Raw genomic sequence first — 21,041 nt, 5'->3', positions numbered from 1 at the left:
CCCCACCACTCTTGTAATATATCCTTAAGTTCTAGCTGAGTTACTGAGGTCCTCAAATCACAGTTTAAAGACTTCATGCTGCAGAGAATGCACCATCTGCATTTAGTTTAAATCTGCAAGTGGCTTATTGTCCATAATGCAGCAGAAGTCAGAACATCCTCCTCATCTGGGTCTCTGCCAGTCTGACCTTGGAAAAAAATTCCTTTCTGACCCCAAATCTGATGATTATTTAGACCCTACACATGTGAGCAAGTTCCTCCTGCCAGGCTTCTGGGAAACATGTGAGACCAGTACTGCACACACTATTCCAGAGGAGGTCTCACCAGCGCATTGTATTATGGTTATAACACCTTCTCTGGCTCAACTCAAATACCTCCCTTGTTGGGAGTTCATTGGCCATTTTTCATAGTCATATGACACTGGCAATTCATAGTAATCTGAAAAACCAAAACAGCCACACCTTTCTCCTCTGTCACTTCTCACTGATACATCCCCACTTCATATATATTAATCCCTAAATGTATGATTTTGCACTTTGCACTATTAAATTTCATCCCAGTTCTATTAATCCAGTTTACAAGGTCACCAGATCTTTTTGCATGTTATTCTGGCCATCTTCCATGTTGGCAATAATTTTCAATTTTTGGCAGATTATTAACACAGTCCCACTCTTTTAGCCAAGGTCAGTACAGTAAACTCTTTCATATTCAGCAGCCCCAGGACTGGGATTTTGCTGGATATTCAAATATTCTGAACAACAGAGGTATACCTAGTAATGCTTAACACTAAGGCTACGTCTACACTTAGTAAAAAACTTTGAAATGGCCATGCTAATGGCCAGATTGACGAATACTAATGAGGTGCTGAAATGCATATTCTTCCTCAACTTCCTCAAAGATATCTAGATATTTAATGAAAGTGCTTAAAAGTGAGCCATGACTTACTGATGTTCTCCTGAAGTGTACCTGAAAAAGAAGTGTTGAAATAAAATATGGAGAGTTTTTTCTCAAATTGAGGCATATTTCCTCCTCCAAACCTCAGAAATTAGAACAAACTTACTCTTTTCCCTCTGGAACTGGTCTGAAAACAAAAAATACAGTCAATAAATCTATTTGCTTTTCATAGAGGACTTATACCCACTGCATTGACATCAGTGGTATTCCTTCCATTGATTTCACTGAGAACAGGAACAGACTCCAGGTTAATAGTTATCAAATTCTATCTTGTCATATGCCCAACCTGAAAATATTACAGCCCCCCAACAAAGTTACCAAAATTCTTCAGTTCTTTCCCATTGTTAAACACCAAATCCCCGCAGCTCCCATCAGCAGAGAATACCAAGGGAAGAAATACACTCCAACCCATGCAGAAACACTGAGAAGCCCAGCTTTGCCCACTAATAAATGCCTTACTTAAACCTGTCCATCCCAATCATTCCAACAAGCCACCTGCATCAGAAGCAATTGTGGAAACACTCCTTTCCCTGTGTCTGCCCTAGTGAATCAATTAGAGCATGTCTACACTTGAGCGGTGGGTTTAATTTCCAGCTCAGGTAACTATACTCATGCTTGCTCTGATCCATAGAATCACAGAAAAGTATGTCTGGAAGAGTCCTTAAAGTACCATCACATCCAGCTCCCTGTGCAGAACCAGGACCAACTAAACCTCAGCTGTCCTTGAGACATCCTTGTCCAACTTGTTTTTATAAACATCTAGTGATGGGGATTCCACTGCCACTAGTAGAAGCCTATTCCAGTGCTTAACAATAATCATGGATATAAAAGTTTCTTCCTCAAAATCTTACCTAAATCTCCACTGATGCAGATTAAACCTATTATTTTTGGTCCTACCTTCAGCAGACATGCAGAAAATTGATTACAATCTTCCTTATAACAGTCCTTAGCATATGTGAAGACACTTATTAGGTTCTCTCTCTTCTTTTCTCCACTGTTTCCCCATAGGTTATGTTTTCTAAAGCTCTTATTTTTCTCATTCTCATTTGAACGCTCTTCAATTCGTCCTCATTTTCCTACAATGTAGATTTGGACACAGAACTCTGGCTGATGCCTCACCCTTGCTGAGTAAAATGGGACAATTATCTCCTATGTCTTTCATACAACCATGCTACTAATACATGACAGAATTCTATGAGTCTTTTATGCAACTGCATAACATTGTTGATTTTCATTCAAATTTGGGATCCACCATAATTCCAGAACCTTCCCAGGAATACTACCACCTAGGCACTCAGCCATTATCCATTTTACAGTTATGCATTTGATTTTTCCCTCGTAAATGAACACCTTTGCATTCACCTCTACTCAATTTCACATGTAACACCAGAGGCAATGAGACCACTGGCTAGGGAGAGTGAAATCTCCACTCTGCAGCCAGCTGGTTTTTAGCTCATGTGGTAGAGCACAGGGCTTTAGCCCCTAAGGTAGAGTGTTTGATCCCTCTGCTGGCAACCTTGGATGGGTCAGCCTTACAAGGGGCAGCTCATCTGGGATGAAGTGCTGAAGGGTTTCAGAAGCTCAAGAAGCCTTTCCTTAGCTGAGGGAAGAACATAACTCAAGAGGCACTGAGACCACTAGTAGGGAGAGTGAAGTCCCTGCTCTATAGTCATAGTTGAGAGCCAACTGACCTTTAGTTCGTGTGGTAGAGCATGGGGCTTTAGCCCAAGGTTACAGAGTCAATCGCCCCTGCTGACAACCCAGATCTGTCTGCTTTACACACATATATAAGACTTTAGTGTTAAGTATTTAGGTCTATTCCACATACATTCATACAAAGCAACCATAACGCTTATTCCATAAATTTATATGTTTACTTTCCTTGTCATTAATAAGGATATATTTAGACTGATGGACTCATGGCCAGCACTAGACTTAACTAACCATTCATGTGACCTAATGTTCCAGAGCTTATATATTAGATGTAAAACTTTCAGGGTACATCCTAATCAGGAGCTAGGAGGTATCTTTCCCAGCTTAGGTAGACATGCTCACACGAGCTCTGATTGTCTTAGAGCACTAGAAATAGAAGTGTAATTTCAGCAATGGGAGAAGTGGGAGGGGCTAGCTTCCTGAAGAGCTAGCCTATCTGAAACTATGTTTTCTGGCACTGAGCCCCTCCAGCTGCCCATGCCCCTCTCACCTATGGCTATGTCTACACTGCCCCTCCCTTCCGGAAGAGGCATGCTAATGAGCAAAGAGGAACATTCAAATGAGGCATGGCCTTAAATATCTCACTATCACTTTTCTCTGCTTTGCTTTTCTGGTTTATAATACGCTGTTTGGAGAAGAAGAGTGGCCAAGACAACTACACAGTACACACAATTCCATCAGATCCTCTGTGCCTCTCCCACTTAAACATAAAACTTTGGGCTATGGTTTTACTGCCCTGAACTGCTGGTGGCAGTATGCAAATGAGGTCTCAAAAATGCAAATGACTGCTAATTTGCATATTCATTCATCTGCTGACAGAAAAGGCACATTTTATTTTATTTTATTTTATTTTTTCCAGGCATAAAAGGCTGCTAATTAAGGGGGGAGGGAGTGTTTCACTGGCAGAAACACGTTTGCACGGCTTTTTATCTGCCAGCAGCAGCATCTCTGCTGCCAGCAGTTTGGGTGAGTGTAACTGTAGCCATAGAAAATAATACAAACTTACCCCTTTCCTTTTGCAATTGGTCTGCAAAGGAATGACATACATTTGAATAAAGAATACAGAGTCTCTTAACAGTGTTTTCTATGCAGTGTGACATAGCACAAGGAGCTCTTTGCCCTGTGTTATCGCAAGGCACACCAAGTCCCATTAGTCAACCATCAGCATAGTTCTACAAATTACTATGCATTGTTTTCCCTTCTTATTAATAAAAATGTAATTAATAAAACAGATGGTTAAAACACTGGAAATCTACTTCCTAGTTTGGGAAAACATGACCACACTAGAGCTGCGTCTACACGTGCACGTTACTTCGAAGTAGCGGCACTAACTTCGAAATAGCGCCCGTCACGTCTACACGCGTCGGGCGCTATTTCGAAGTTGAAATCGACGTTAGGCGGCGAGACGTCGAAGTCGCTAACCCCATGAGGGGATGGGAATAGCGCCCTACTTCGACGTTCAACATCGAAGTAGGGACGTGTAGACGATCCGCGTCCCGCAACATCGAAATAGCGGGGTCCTCCATCGCGGCCATCAGCTGGGGGGTTGAGAGATACTCTCTCTCCAGCCCTTGCGGGGCTCTGTGGTCACCGTGGGCAGCAGCCCTTAGCCCAGGGCTTCTGGCTGCTGCTGCTGCAGCTGGGGGTCCGTGCTGCATATACAGGGTCTGCAACTAGTTGTTGGCTCTGTGTATCTTGCACTGTTTAATGAAAGTGTGTCTGGGAGGGGCCCTTTAAGGGAGCGACTTGCTGTTGAGTCCGCCCCGTGACCCTGTCTGCAGCTGTGTCTGGCTCCCTTATTTCGATGTGTGCTACTTTGGCGTGTAGACGTTCCCTCGCTGTGCCTATTTCGATGTTGGGCTGAGCAACGTCGAAGTTGAACATCGACGTTGCCAGCCCTGGAGGACGTGTAGACGTTATTCATCGAAATAGGCTATTTCGATGTAGCAACATCGAAATAAGCTATTTCGAAGTTGGGTGCACGTGTAGATGTAGCCTAGCTGTGATTGAGCTACGGTATAGAAATAAAAGTGACATCAGTGTGAGGGGCTTTCCCCGAAAAAGATGGTCTCATGTGAAACACTGGGTATGTGCTGAGGACAGCTAGCCAATCCTTCTGCCTAGGGGGCTGAAGCAATTTGTACAATGTGGGTGAACAAAACTGAAAACCCTCTATATAACAGAAACCTCTTCAAGCCAGGAGGTGCTTTTTCAAAAGAGTGCATCCACACACAAAAAAGTGGATCAAAAGAGTGATCTGCTCTTTTGAAAGACAGTATCCACTCAGTTCCCACTCTTTCAAAAGAATGGGCCAAGGATTGAAAAATCAGGTGCCATGAGGACTGCTTCTCCCAAAAAAAGGGCCCACAGAGCATCTACACATCTTCTTTCAAAAGTAGCTTTCTAAAGAAGGTGCACTTCCTGAAATGGGAGTTTAAGAGTTGCTTTTGAAAGAAAAACTGCATTCTTTCCATTTAATTTTGAAAGAACGCTTTGTGTATGTAGACCACTGAATATTTTGAAAGAGCCCCTTCTTTCAAAAAAATACTTTGAAAGAACTTGTTAGTATAGATGTGGTCAGTGTGATTAATGACTCAGAAAATTATATATTTTATCAAATATCTTCAAAGCTACCATTTGTGTGGAAAAGGGCACCTTATGCAACTCAAAGTTTGCAGAATTAGGCACATACTAAGCAGCATCTTTAAATCTCTTGCACAATGTAATTAAGTAGACTAATTCAGGAACTTGTGTTTAAATTTAGAAATACAGGATGCACAGTTGAGTTAAAAATACAAATCTCAGAGCCCTTGCTTAGAAATCTGAGGTAACTTATTCTTTTCATGCTGGACTTAGTCTGTAAAAGAATAAACTTCATCAAGACTTGCATTTCTAAAAGAAAACTTGAGTAATGAGAACTACTGGTCATATTCATTCTTAATTTCTGGAATATCAAGAATTACCTATATTCGATGAACAAACTTCTATTTGTAAGAAATTCCATCAGATTAGATGGGTTTAGAATCAATGCAATATTTCTCAGGACTGCCAATGTATTTTGGAAAGACCAAGTTTGTATTAAGACTGGTAGAATAAATCAGAATACTTTTCTAAAATGTCAAAGAACAGCAGCAGCTTCACTGAGAGCTTAGCCTATGCTGCACAAACATGTTTTACAGCCAAGTCAATAGCACACTTTGGTGAGTGGCAGGAGAAAGGAAATTATTCAAGAAATGGATGGGAAAAACGCTCTTAAAAACCACATGTCGATTTGAATGGAAGTGCTGAAAAGATAGCTTTTATTTAGAGATTAACTATTGGAGAGAGGTTGAAAAAGAAAAGGTGAGAAAACACACTCAGAATTTTTCTCTGAAATAGGTTAAGGAACATAACTGGTTTCGTTTTGTAACTCAGTAATCTCCCAAATTGTCAGACACATCATAACACAAGAATCTTTCTGTTTGTTTCTTTCCAGAAAACAGAGGGGTAAACCCAATTGAATTTACACTGTGCAATGGGATTCAGATTTGAAGACTTCTATGTGCAATCTCAAATCTATGCAGTCTCTTTCTAAGATGTCTTCCTTCCCTGTCCAATAAGAAGATTACAATAAATTGTTTTATTCTTATCCAGTGTTTTCTGTACCTTGGTTGCAAAGGAATGACAAATTTGAAGAAGATACACATTTGCCCTATTGCAGAAGCCAGTCATCTCAAGGGTCCACCAGCAAATAATACCTACTTCTATGCTATTGCAGGTGAGAGACTGGCCCCTTTGTGTACAATGGGTAGATCTCCCATTATGACACTCATAACAAGAAATTTACTGCAAGGTTATATTTGACCTGTCTCACCAAAACCCTAGAAATCAGAGCCATCGGTTGCTCTCTCGCTAAAGCCAGTCTGAACCCCTTCCTTCCTGCCCTCTCCCCACCACAGAATACTTTAAATATTACTTTCTTTTCATTTTTGGGATCCAATCCTGCAGCAGAACCACATATGATATTTTGACACTTGCTTTCTTTGGGAACAGGGGAGGACTCAATGTAATCAAATCTTCTCAATGTTTATATTATCATACGATCAACCTGACACCATCCAACATAGCTAAACCTCTCTGGAGTCCCTACAATGATAATCCCCCATTCCTCATTTTTACCCATGAGCAAAAGATATCCAGATTTCCATGGGAGAAATGCCTTATGCAATTCCACTATTTATGTACAGAACTCACATAACTTAAAGCATGCAGATTCACACACAGCAGTACAGTATCATTTCTCAAATTCTGCTTGCTTTCATAATCATTTAAGAACTTTTATCTAGACTGGAAAGACAGGATGTACAGTTTATGTGACAAGCACCTACTTAGTAACTGGAGCAAACATACCTCTTTCAACCTGCAGTCGACCTGCAAAAGAAAAAAAATCAAGATTTTTGTATTTTGAAAAATGGATTCAAAATAGCACTGAGCATGACAATACCTAGCTTCTGGACACCTACGTTCAAGTGAAGAAATTAGGCATTGTGCAAGTTTCCATTGGATTTCATGGTCTTGAATCAGCAACAAAGTTTCTCAAAACAGTCCAAGATATTTTGAAAAGATGGTGGTGATTATTATTATTATTATTATTATTATTATTATTATTTTGCTGGTGATATAGACAAACAAATTAGCTGCTTTTTAACTAAAAACACTGTGGAATAGAAGCAGCCTTACTCAAAGCCTGCTCAATTAAGATAGTATACATATAGTGTCATGGCACATTTTGTGTGATGACATGGCAAAGGACTTTATTAAATGGAATTGCTAAGGAGGCAATTTTTATGTACAGATTATCAAGGGACAGTTACTGAAAAAGAATTATTTAAATTACCCAGAGGTTACCCAAATTAGATAGAAAATGCAATTTTTAAATTAAAGAATATCCTAAATTACTGGATGTAACATATGAATATAAATCTTTCGGCATCGTGTTTTGTTTGGAAAAAAAACAGGCTACATTAGACTGTATTTAATACTGAATAATGGGAATCAGATGTGAAGTTCTACCTGTTGATTTACAATCAGTCTGCTTTAAAACTAAGATTATCTTTTTCCTTTCCTCGATAAGAAGTCTACAAAAAAAGTTCAAGAACAACAAGTCCTGTGGCACCTTATAGACAACACATGTTTTGGAGCATAAGATTTTGTGGGCAAATACTTACTTCACCAGAAGCATCTGACTACCTTCTGCCTCTCCCAAATGAGGAAGAGGGCCTTTTGTCAACAAGTTCCGTCGACAAAAAAGCTGTGTGAATGCTATGCGGGGACTTCTCTCAACAGACAGGTCATCCAGAACAATGGGCAGCCCTGTCTGCTGTGCTTCCGATCATGTACGCTCTATGTGATATTCTAATGATATGTATATGCTTGTGTGGGAGATATAAATCCCACCTCAAGTGGACATGCCTGCACTAGCTGATTCTCAGTTTCCAGGAAGAGTGATAATCTTCTCATCCTTCATGTTATTGATAAAAAACGATAAACAGAGTTTTACCAATAGCCAGTGTCGATGGGAACACAGTAGAAACACACTCACACTCTCACACTATATAAATGAATTTTAGACAATGAAAGTGATCATTTTAAAGGTGTCGGTTATGCTAAGATTCAGTATCTTTCATATTTCCGGACAGACAAATTGATAGAACAGACTCATACTGGCTGGGTCTATGTGGAGCTGCTTTTCTGGCAGCTCAGTGCTAATCATCAGCCTTGCAATTGTAAATGGCTGCTCATGAGCATGGTCCCATGGCTCATTAGCATAGCCACGTGAGATCTTGCTTTCAGTAGAGGGAAGTGTCAGCAGTAAAGAGGTCGTGTGGATGTGCCTGTGCCAGTTAAAAGCCCCTCTGCCACCAGCCTCTTATACCTGAAAATACGTGTCAAGTATCAAAACAAGCAGTAAGCTCCTGTGGCAATCTAACACTCCCATCCTAGTAAAAATGACCAGAGATTTTCAACAATTCTCCAGTGAAGAACTGGATGATCCTCCAAAGATCCTCCAACATCACTGTAGTTACAGAAGAGATGAATTTAGCCATTTTTGTGCAGTGGAGTGTTTTCAGAGAACAGATTTCTAAACCACAATTACGTAACACCCACAATACTACCGTATAGACTCTCTTTTTTCCCTCACTTTCCATGAGTAAAGGACTATATAAATTGATGAAAACTTACTCATTTCTCTTCGCTGTTGGTCTGCAAAAAGAGTGATAATTATTTGAGTAAAAGAATATAATTTTCCTCTTCTTCAAATAAAAACACAAGTGGCAGCTGCAATAAATTTCTCAAACCTCAGTCCAGTTCATACTGTTGCCTTTGGTTACCTCAAAAATGCAATCATTTCCAGCAAATATCCTCTCTCATCAGGAGTATGTGGCTACACAACTTGGAGCTCACTTACCCCTTTCCCTCTGAAGCTCATCTGTAACAGAACAATACATATTTGAATAATTATAGAATTTCAGCATTATTTTCAAATATCTTTTCAAATATCTTCTGATTATTAAGAATAAGATGGGAGCAGTGGACAGAAACACTTCACTCAGAGCTGGTCCTAAGCAATTGGTGGCCCTCGGCAAATTTCAGCAAGGGCATGTTTTGGCGCTGTTAATTGAAGGAGTGCAAGGCTGTGTTTTGGTGGCCCCTTGAAAATGACAACCCTGGGCAACCACGTGATTCACCTGCCCCAACACTGGCTCTGACTGCATTGAATTTGACAGTGAATCTTTAGGACCTTCTGGACCATTTTTAATTTCTGGAATAGCAAGAATTACCTATATTCGATGAACAAACTTCTATTTGTAAGAAATTCCATCAGATTAGATGGGTTTAGAATCAATGCAATATTTCTCAGGACTGCCAATGTATTTTGGAAAGACCAAGTTTGTATTAAGACTGGTAGAATAAGTCAGAATACTTTTCTAAAACGTCAAAGAACAGCAGCAGCTTCACTGAGAGCTTAGCCTATGCTGCACAAAGATGTTTTACAGCCAAGTCAATAGCACACTTTGGTGAGTGGCAGGAGAATGGAAATAATTCAAGAAATGGATGGGAAAAACTCTCTTAAAAACCACATGTTGATTTGAATGGAAGTGCTGAAAAGATAGCTTTTAGTTAGAGATTAACTATTGCAGAAAGGTTGAAAAAGAAAAGGTGAGAAAACACACTCAGAATTTTTCTCTGAAATAGTTTAAGGAACATAACTGGTTTCGTTTTGTAACTCAGTAATCTCCCAAATTATCAGACACATCATAACACAAGAATCTTTCTGTTTGTTTCTTTCCAGAAAAAAGAGGGGTGAACCCAATTGAATTTACACTGTGCAATGGGATTCAGATTTGAAGACTTCTATGTGCAATCTCAAATCTATGCAGTCTCTTTCTAAGATGTCTTCCTTCTCTGTCCAATAACAAGATTACAATAAATTGTTTTATTCTTATCCAGTGTTTTCTGTACCTTGGTTGCAAAGGAATGACAAATTTGAAGAAGATACACATTTGCCCTATTGCAGAAGCCAGTCATCTCAAGGGTCCACCAGCAAATAATACCTACTTCTATGCTATTGCAGGTGAGAGACCGGCCCCTTTGTGTACAATAGGTAGATCTCCCATTATGACACTCATAACAAGAAATTTACTGCAAGGTTATATTTGACCTGTCTCGCCAAAACCCTAGAAATCAGAGCCATCAGTTGTTCTCTTGCTAAAGCCAGTCTGAACCTCCTCCTTCCTGCCCTCTCCCCACCACAGAATACTTTAAATATTGCTTTCTTTTCATTTTTGAGATCCAATCCTGCAGCAGTACCACATATGATATTTTGACACTCACTTTCTTTGGGAACAGGGGAGGACTCAATGTAATCAAATCTTCTCAATGTTTATATTGTCATATGATCAACCTGACACCATCCAGCATAGCTAAACCTCTCTGGAATTCCTACAGTGATAATCCCCCATTCCTCATTTTTACCCATGAGCAAAAGATATCCAGATTTCCATGGGAGAAATGCCTTATGCAATTCATCTATTTATGTAGAGAACTCGCATAACTCAAAGCATGCAGATTCACACACAGCAGTACAGTATCATCTCAAATTCTGCTTGCTTTCACAATCATTTAAGAACTTTTATCTAGACTGGGAAGACAGGATGTACAGTTTATGTGACAAGCACCTACTTAGAAACTGGAGCAAACATACCTCTTTCACCCTGCAGTCCACCTGCAAAAGAAAAAAAAATCAAGATTTTTTTATTTTGAAAAATGGATTCAAAATAGCACTGAGCATGACAATACCTAGCTTCTGGACACCTACGTTCAAGTGAAGAAATTAGGCCTTGTGCAAGTTTCCATTGGATTTCATGGTCTTGAATCAGCAACAAAGTTTTTCAAAACAGTCCAAGATATTTTGAAAAGATGGTGATTATTATTATTGTTATTATTTTGCTGGTGATACTGGACAAACAAATTAGCTGCTTTTTAAATAAAAACACTGTGAATACTTTAAATATTATTTTCTTTTCATTTCTGGAATCCAATCCTGCAGCAGTACCACATATGATATTTTGACACTCACTTTCTTTGGGAACAGGGGAGGACTCAATGTAATCAACTCTTCTCAATATTTTTATTGTCATATGATCAACCTGACACCATCCAACATAGCTAAACCTCTCCGGCATTCCTACAATGATAATCTCCCAATCCTCATTCTTCCCACAAGCGAAAGATATCCAGATTTCCATGGGAGAAATGCCTTATGCAATTCATCTATTTATGTAGAGAACTCACATAACTTAAAGCATGCAGATTCACACACAGCAGTACAGTATCATTTCTCAAATTCTGCTTGCTTTCACAATTATTTAAGAGCTTTTATCTTGACTGGAAAGATAGGATGTACAGTTTATATGACAAACACCTTGTTAGAAATTGGAGCAAACATACCTCTTTCACCCTGCACTTGAACTGCAAAAGAAAAGAAAAAAATCAAGATTTTTTTCATATTGAAACTTGGGCTCAAAATAGCACTAAGCATGACAATACCTAGCTTCTGGACCTCTACATTCAAGTGAATAAATTAGGCCTTTTGCGACTTTCCATTGGATTTCATGGTCTTCAATCAGCAACCAAGTTTCTCGAAACAGTCCAATATATTTTGAAAAGATGATGATTTTGCTGGTGATAGTGGGCGAACAAATTAGCAGATATTTTAAAAAAATACTATGGAATAGAAGCAGCCTTACTCAAAGCCTGCTGAATTAAGCTAGTATACATTTAGAGTTATGGCACATTTCTGTTATTACATGGCAAATGGAATTATTAAATGGAAGTGCTAAGGAGGCAATTTTTATGTACAGATTTTCAAGGGACAATTACTTAAAAAGAATTATTTAAATTACACAGAAGTTACCCAAATTAGACAGGAAATGTACTTTTTAAATTAAAGGATCTCTATATTACTGGGTGTAACATGAATATAAAGCTTTCTGCACTGTGTTTTGTTTGAAAAAAAACAGGTTAAATTAGACTGTATTTAATACTGAATAACGGGAATCAGATGTGAAGTTCTACCTGCTGATTTACAATCAGTCTGCTTTAAAACTAAAATTATCTTTTTCCTTCCCTTGATAATAAGTCTACCAAAAATATTGAAAAACAACAAGAAGTCCTGTGGCAACTTATAGAAAACAGATTTTTTGGAGCATAAGATTTCGTGGGCAAATGCTCACATCATCAGAAGCATCTGACTAAACGGATATTTGCCCACAAAAGCTTATGCTCCAAAAACTTTGCTAGTCTCCAAGGTGCAATTGGATTTCTCATTGTTTCTGTGGATACAGACTAACATGGCTACCCCTCTGATATTTCTCAAAAATGAACAGTTTTCCATTGCCTTGGATACAAAGCAATGACAACTACTGAGTAAATACATATTTTGTTCTGTTGTGTAAGCCAGTCATCTCAACGCTTCCCAAGGAAACAATGTTCTGTCTGTCCTGTCAGAGAGACCCTAGTCAATTTCCCTTCATGAATGCCTGAGATATTTTTCATCATTAACCTCTTAAAGAAATTCACCAAGGCTATGGTTACATTAGTGAGTTTTGTCAACAAAACCGGTGGACTATCCAAACACAACATGCATTTTGCTGACAGTGTGGCAACAAAAGTCAGCACTTCCATAAACTACCTTCTGCCTCTCCCAAATGAGGAAGAGGACCTTTTGTCAACAAGTTCCATCGACAAAAACCTGTGTGAATGCTATGCGGGGCCTTCTCTCAACAGACAGGTCATCCAGAACAACGGGCAGCCCTGTCTGCTGTGCTTCCGATCATGTACGCTGTATGTGATATTCTAATGATATGTATATACTTGTTTGGGAGATATAAATCCCACCTCAAGTGGACATGCCTGCACTAGCTCTGATTCCATTAGTGCACTAGTAACGAAGGCATAATAGCAACAGTGACAAAAGAATGAGAAGCTAGCTGCCAAAAGCATGATCTCATCTGAAATAAACTAGCTCTGTGGTTGTGGCAGCTTACCTATGTTGCTGCCAATGCAATCATGACTACACCATTGGTTTTGCATGCAACCACACAAATTTTGAGTGAGGTAATTTCTAAGCTGGAAATTATAGCTCCTCCTGCTCCAATGTAGATGTACCATTAATGAAGGTGAACCTTCTCTGTGGCCAGGAAGAGTGATGATCTTCTCATCCTTCATGTTATTGATAAAATATGTTAAATGGAGTTTTACCAATAACCAGTGTTGATGGGAACACAGTAGAAACACACTCACACAAACAGTCTCACACTATACATGATGCAATTTAGAGAATGAAAGTGATCATTTTAAAGGTGTTGGTTATGCTCAGATTCAGTATCTTTCACATTTCCAGACAGAAAAATTAATAGAACAGATTCATACTGGCTGGGTCTACATGGAGCCACTTTCCTGGCAGCTCCATGCTAATCATCACCCTCGCAATTGCAAATGGCTGCTCATTAGCATGGTCCCATGGCTCATTAGCATAGCCACATGAGATCTTGCTTTCAGCAGAAGGAGGTGTGAACAGTAAAGAAGTCATGTGGATGTGCCCGTTAGCCAAAAGCTCCTCTGTCGCCAGCCTCTTATGCCTGAAAAAACATGTCAAGTATCAAAACAAGCAGTAAGCTCCTGTGGCAATCTAACACTCCCATCCTAGCAAAAATGACCAGAGATTTTCAACAATCCTCCAATAAATTGTATGATCCTCCAAAGATCGTCCAACATCACTGTAGTTACAGAAGAGATGAATTTAGCCATTTGTGCGCAGTGGAGTGTTTTCAGAGAACAGATTTCTAAACCACAACTACATAACACCCACAATACTACCATACAGACTCTCTTTTTGTCCCCTTTCCATGAGTAAAGGACTATATAAATTGATGAAAACTTACTCATTTCTCTTCGCTGTTGGTCTGCAAAAAGAGTGATAATTATTTGAGTAAAAGAATATAATTTCCCTCTTCTTCATATAAAAACCCAAGTAGCAGCTGCAATATACTTCTCAAATCTCACTCCAGTTCATACTGCTGCTTTTGGTTACCACAAAAACACAATCATTTTCAGCCAATATCCTCTCTCATCAGGAGTATGTGGCTACACAAACTTGGATCTCACTTACCCCTTTCCCTCTGAAGCTCATCTGTAACAGAACAATACATATTTGAATAATTATAGAATTTCAGCATTATTTTCAAATATCTTTTCAAATATCTTCTGATTATTAAGAATAAAGTGGGAGCAGTGGACAGAAACACTTTGCTCAGAGCTGGTCCTGAGCAACTGGTGGCCCTCAGCAAATTTCGGCAGGGGGATGTTTTGGCGCTGATAATTGAAGGTGTGTAAGGCTGTGTTTTGGTGGCCCCTTAAAAATGGCAACCCTGGGCAACCACATGGCTCACCTGCTCCTAACACTGGCTCTGACTGCACTGAATTTGACAGTGAATCTCTAGGTCCTTCTGGACCATTCACAGTTGACAGGCATTGCAGCACATCTGTGCATAGCTAAGAAGCTGTTCAATGGAGTCTGTCAGTATCACTCATCTGACTAATGAAAAATGTTTCTCATCAGCAAAAGTCTAAGTAAAAATGCTCGGAAAATCTTGGAATTTTCCAACCATCCTAGGAGATAATTTACTAACTGTAACTACTCTAACATCACTGTAATTACAGAAGAGATTAATTTAGCCATTTCTGTGTAGTGGAACATTTTCAGAGAACAGATTTCTAAATAACAAATACATAGCACCCACACTTCTACCCTATGCCTTGTCTTTTTTTTCCTTTCCATGAGTAGAAGAGTATACAAATTGATGAAAACTTACTCATTTCTCTTCTCTGTTGCTCTGCAAAAGAGTGATAACTATTTGAGTGAGAATGTAATTGCCCTCTTCTTTACACTAAAATTTTCTTTGAGTGTTGAGGAAGATGTAGATGTCTTTTGGGGATGAGTTATAAAAAAAAAAACTGCCCAATTCATGACGGGGGCTTGAATAAGTGTGAAAATACACTAGAAGTGCTGCATTTATAGTAAAGATACATTTGGCCACTGCTGTGAAACAGACTGTTCTGTGAGGGATTGGAGCTCTGGTCAGGAATTATAAAGCACACATAAATCCATCATAACCACCACCAACTCTGTTTCAATGGGAGACTATAGAAATCACATCAAACTTACCCATTTCCTCCTGTAACTGAGCTGCAAAGGAATGATACACATTTGAATAATAGCAGAGTTTTTGTTCTATCCAGTTAGGAAAAGTTTTCTACTCGCAGAGGTAGCTATTTGGTACAAATCATAAAAAGACTGTAGGAAGAGTGTAATGGTCAGAGGATGCTGATGGATAAGCAATTAGCTCTCCCTGCATCCTCTGCTCATAACAGTGAATACCAAAGTGACAGATATTGCAATTTCCTCATATAGCTTTTGGAGATCTTACTGTATTGTGTTTATGGATCCTGGTTAACCATGACTATGTACGTGCTTGATTTCTGGAATAGTGAGATCACTTACATACAGGCTGCATCTACACTGGCAAGTTTTTTCAAAAAAGTTGGGCCTTTTTTGAAAAAACTCAAAGCACCTACACACAAAATGCACTCTTTCGAAATTAAATCAGAAGAGTGTGGCATTTTTTCCCAAGAGTCCTCCATGAGCAGGGAAACCCATCCTCCATGAGAGTATGTTTTACAGGAGGCTCTCATAGATTTCCTAGGACAGGGTCAGCAACCTACAGCTCTTTAAGGAGACATTTGTGGCTGTAAGCTCTGCCACCACTGACAACTTGCGACTCTAGCAGCTGCCACTGCTGAAACAAAGACCACAGTTAAAACAGAATTTAGGGGTTTTTTATGTTTAAGTGGCAGCAGCCTCTGGAACTGCTGAGCAGCCAGCTGCAGCGGGGGGAAGTCCACAGGGCAGGGAGTCCGGGAACAGGAAGCCGGCAGTGCAGGGAGCCACCTGCAAGCTCCATGTTGCAGAATTCAACCTGCAGGAGAATTGGCAGGAGGGGTGGCTGTGTCTGCCCTTGCTGGAGCTGCACAGCTATGCTGAGAAGGAAGCAGCAGCAGGGAGCCGCAGCAGGGAGACAGATAGATCCTGGGCATGAGGGGACAGGTATGGGGCTGAGGGGGGTTAAACCTAGGGTTGGGGGTCGGGGGCAGATAACTTTCCAACTGATACAAATCATTGTGTATGCACTATCCTTAGTATAAGTGTGACAAAAATATGTTTTGACGTTATTTATTAAAGACTGTCTCATATCCACATGCATTGAGGCTCTTGAAATATTGACTTTGTAACTGAATTTGAAAAAATGGCTCTTCTCACTATTTTGGGTGTAGACCCCAGTCATAGGAGACTTGTCAACTATCGTAAAAAGCTGTAAGCACTTGTGACAATCTAACACTCTCATCCCAGCAATAATGACAAACAATTCCAACAACCGTCCAATGTAACCCAAGTAGCAACTACAATAAGCTTCTCAAATCTCTCTCCAGTTCATCATGGCTAATCTTGGTTATCTCAGAAATACAGTCATGTCTAGCCAATATCCTCTCCCTCATTAGGAGTTGGAGCTACACAACTCAGAGGTCACTTACTACTTTGTGTCTGAAGCTCATCTGTAAAAGAAAAATACACATGTGGGTAATTACAGAATTCATAGAATCACAGAATACTAGGACTGGAAGGGACCGTAAGAGGTCATCGAGTCCAGCCCCCTGCCCTCATGGCAGGACCAAGTACTGTCTAGACCATCCCTGATAGACATTTATCTAACCTGTTCTTAAATATCTCCAGAGATGGAGATTCTACAACCTCCCTAGGCAATTTATTCCACACTTCTTTTAATTCCTTTATATATTCCATTTCTGATTATTGAAAGTAAGCAGGATTGATGGACAGAAACACTGCATTGAATTTGACAGTGAATCGCTGGGTCATTTTGGTCAATTCACTGTTGCTGGACATTAAAATATGTGCAGCTCCTGAAAAAATCCTGCTCAAATCTGTGAATAGCTAGGAAGCTATCTAATGGATGCTAGCAAGATTGCATATATGAGTCACAAAATTATTTTCCCCTCTGTAAACGTCTGAATACAAATGCTGGAAAAATGTCGGAGTTTTCAAACAATCCTAGAGGTTAACTGACCAAAGTGTAATTACACTGACGTTACTGTATTTACAGAAGAGATTAATTTAGCCTCTGCTATGCAGTAGAATGTTTTCAGAGTACAGATTTCTAAACAAATAAATAGTGTCCACAATTCTACAATATATCTTCTCTTTTCCTTTGTTGTGTAGAAAACTACATAGATGGAAACTTACTCATTTCTCTTTGTTGTTGGCCTGCAAAAGAATGATAACTATATGAGTAAGAACACAATTTCCCTCTTCTTCAGACAAATATTTTATATGGAGGTTGAGGGGTGTGTGTGTCCACTAGGTATGAGTTATAGAAAGACAACTACATTCAAAAAATACCTAATTCGTGACTGGGTCTTGAATCATTGTGAAATTTTACTAAAAGTTCTGAGTTTTTAGCAAGGATGGATCTGGCCAGTGCTGTTTTAACAGACTGTTCTCTCAGGGACGGGTGCTCTGGTCAGGAATTATAAAGCACATTTAAATCCATCATTTCTGCGTTATATTTCTGTGCTAATCATTTCCACTATTTCTGTGTTATATCATTTAGAGTCACCAACCAAACCAAAACCAGCTGGGCTAACCCATTAATGATCTAACTCAGTTATTATAACAACAATCACATCTGTCACTACAGCAACCAAATACACAAAATCTATCATTATGACAACCCAGTACACAACATATTCCTCCCTGCTTAATAAGAACATCCCCTTAACAGAGCAAACACAAACTAGGGAATGAGGGTAAACTGACTCAGTTCCCAGCTAGCCCCATGGATTATTTTGCCCCATAACTGAGGAACAGCCTTAACTAAAGAGCAAGTTCTTCTGAGGATGCCTTTGTCCTCTAGGTGGATTAAGGTGGATATCTGCAGTTCTTGCACTCAAAAGTTATGACTGTGGGCTCGGGACTCAAAGTACAAACAGGTGAGACTGTTAAATCCATCCATTCAGAGAGGAAGTTTGTGTTTGCCACAGGTGGTTATGGAGGAGGGCAATCAGGAAGAGGTGACTCTTGACTCAGTATCTCACAGCTGCAATGAGCAGAGCAAGTGTTATATGGTCTATTCCTTTCTGCTTGAGTGGAAACCTACATTAAATCGCCTCAGACTTACCCATTTCCATCCGTAGCTGATCTGCAAAGGAATAACACACATTTGAGTAATGAGGAAGTTTTTCTCCTCTCTTACAAACAAATTATTTCTGTGCAGACATATCTGTTAGGAGCAATATAAAATATAACAAGATAGCAGAAAATGTGCAATGAATGCCAGAGACTGGGTAGCAAGGAGTCCTCTCCTCCTGTATCTCCCACCAACATGATTTTCCCAAAACTCCTGTCACCGAGTTTATCCATTGTGTAATTGCACTGATGTCCAACAGGGATAAACGTGGCCACTACCGTGCACTGTAGTATAAGGAGATGTAACAGCACTCTGGACAATATATACATACCACATACAATTCTTTCATGCCACTTGACAGCTGCAATGAGCAGAGCAAGTGAGACCAGATCTCATTATAAAGGAGAGGAGATGGTGACAGGGCACTCTGTGTAAAGTTCCTGAGATTTTGAAATACCCTTCTGACCTGGGTCTGAAACAACCTGGTTTGCCAAACTTTTGGAGCATGAAACAGGATTCACTAGTGTGTTGAGGGGTTACCAGAGAGAAGGAATTAAATTTTTATCTGATATTTTATTTTGAAATAATTGGCATCGCACATGCCACTCACGTATGGGCACATCGTACTGCTGGAACCAGATAAAATAAATACATTTTAACAAATATATTCTTGCTTTTGTAGAAAGAAAAGGGAGTGATGTAACATCTTTTATTGAATGAGCTTCTGTTGGTGAAAGTATCAAGCTTTCAAGTTCACACCAAATTCTTCTGCAAGTAATGTTCCGAGATCTGAAAATGAGCTCTGAATAAACTCAAAAGCTTGTCTGTTTCACCAGCAAAAGTTTGTCCCATTAAAGACATTACTTTATCTGCACTGTGTCTCTAATATCCTGGGACTAAGGCAGCTTCAACAACTTCCCTCTCCTTGGCAGTTTGAATAGAAGCCTACAGAAATCAACGTGTACTTACCCCTTCCCTTTTCAGTTGATTTAAAAAAAAAAAGTACACAATTTTCATTACTAGTAAACAAATTAAGTAAATGGGTAAGGGAGAGCTGAAATAGGGGTTCAATTATAAAAACACTGCTGAAAAATCAAGTTGAAGAAAACTCATAAGGATGACACCTGAATTTTTGGCCTGAGTATAAAAACTTTTATTGTGTGTATGCTTTTTGGACGTTATTGAAGTTACACCAGGAACATATTTGGCCACAGCTGTGCAGTGGATTGTTCTGTGATGGAGCACTGCTTTGGTCAACAAACATAAAACATATGTAATTCTCTTACATGCTCCATTCCTTTCTGCTTGAGTGGAAACCTACATTAAATCGCCTCAGACTTACCCATTTCCATCCGTAGCTGATCTGCAAAGGAATAACACACATTTGAGTAACGAGGAAGTTTTTCTCCTCTCTTACAAACAAATTATTGCTATGCAGACATATCTGTTAGGAGCAATATAAAATATAACAAGATAGCAGAAAATGTGCGATGAATGCCAGAGACTGGGTAGCAAGGAGTCCTCTCCTCCTGCACCTCCCACTTACCATACTTCACAGCTTTCCAAACGTGTTTCAATTCCCCACTATTGTTAGTAAGAATGAAGCAGTGTGGAAGATCTGAAACCCAGTATTGTATTCGATTCTCAATGAATTTTTAGTTTCAAATTCCTTCTGGATTCTTAACTGTTGCCGAAAAACTCCAGTATGTTCAACTCCTAAAACTCCTTCCTTTACCTGGGGCTGACTATCTGGCTCCACTCCATTGTATCAAATGATGAGGACTATCCCCCAGGGAATGGTATCTTCATAAAGTCTAGGAAGAGTTCCAATGGTCTTATCCAGAAGGAAAATACCTCCTTCTTGAGAGTCCATGGCTATATTGCTGTTCTTATTACATTGAATAGAGAGTCAGAGTCAAATTTTGGACTCCCCCCCTTATGGCACTCCTGACTGTGAACTCAAGCGGCTTAGGAGAAACTACTCTCTCTCTCTCTGTCGCTGACAGCACAATCTCCCTTCAAAAACATCTCTCTTGGGGACTAGGGAAATGTCACTTATCTAATGAGAGGTGGGGCTTTTGAGCAATTAAATCTCTAGCAAAAGTGTTTACGTAAATGAGACAGATAAGTAGTTAGATTAATTAGACAGCTCTGTAAAATATGATAAGTATTTCTGAAAGAGAAAAAATATGAGAACTTCTTGCAAACTTACCATAGGTGTTGTGGGATTGGGCTGCAAGAAATTAAATCAGGTCAAAACACGCATTTTGTCATTGAAAATTTTCATAACATAATTGGCTGGTTGAATTTTTAACTTTCTGAATGGCATATATCAGCTTTATTTAATGAGTCACACATGAAAGAGTATTTATTCTTTAATACCTGTGTTATGTTATACCTACACATCTACTATTTCACTGTCTCCATCTCACCATCTCTTGTACCATCGAGCAAAATTAATTTAATTTTTCATAGTACAGGAACACTGTTTTTATAATCTTTCTAACCAGGT

At 39.4% G+C, this 21,041-nt stretch overlaps 1 protein-coding gene and 2 long non-coding RNA genes across 3 annotated transcripts in view; all 3 read right to left on the bottom strand.

The window, feature by feature from the left end:
- The window catches only part of LOC142025194 (scavenger receptor cysteine-rich domain-containing protein DMBT1-like), a 903,096-nt gene that overhangs the window by 688,071 nt on the left and 193,984 nt on the right, over nucleotides 1-21,041 (bottom strand). The gene's annotated exons all lie outside the window — the stretch shown is intronic.
- On the bottom strand, nucleotides 8,889-14,174 carry LOC142025249 (uncharacterized). The gene is made up of 5 exons (XR_012648617.1): nucleotides 14,153-14,174; nucleotides 11,658-11,678; nucleotides 10,912-10,932; nucleotides 9,115-9,135; nucleotides 8,889-8,909 (listed from the first exon to the last, which is right to left on the bottom strand). It is a non-coding gene; the product is annotated as an uncharacterized LOC142025249 (long non-coding RNA).
- Nucleotides 14,390-20,754, bottom strand: LOC142025248 (uncharacterized). The gene is made up of 8 exons (XR_012648616.1): nucleotides 20,742-20,754; nucleotides 19,872-19,892; nucleotides 18,521-18,541; nucleotides 17,587-17,607; nucleotides 16,860-16,880; nucleotides 15,436-15,456; nucleotides 15,083-15,103; nucleotides 14,390-14,400 (listed from the first exon to the last, which is right to left on the bottom strand). It is a non-coding gene; the product is annotated as an uncharacterized LOC142025248 (long non-coding RNA).

This window comes from Carettochelys insculpta, chromosome 22 (genome assembly GCF_033958435.1).
Source record: "Carettochelys insculpta isolate YL-2023 chromosome 22, ASM3395843v1, whole genome shotgun sequence".
Lineage (NCBI taxonomy): Eukaryota > Metazoa > Chordata > Testudines > Carettochelyidae > Carettochelys > Carettochelys insculpta.
The sequence above is the reverse complement of the archived record's forward strand: the minus strand, read 5'-3'. Positions and strand labels throughout refer to the sequence as shown.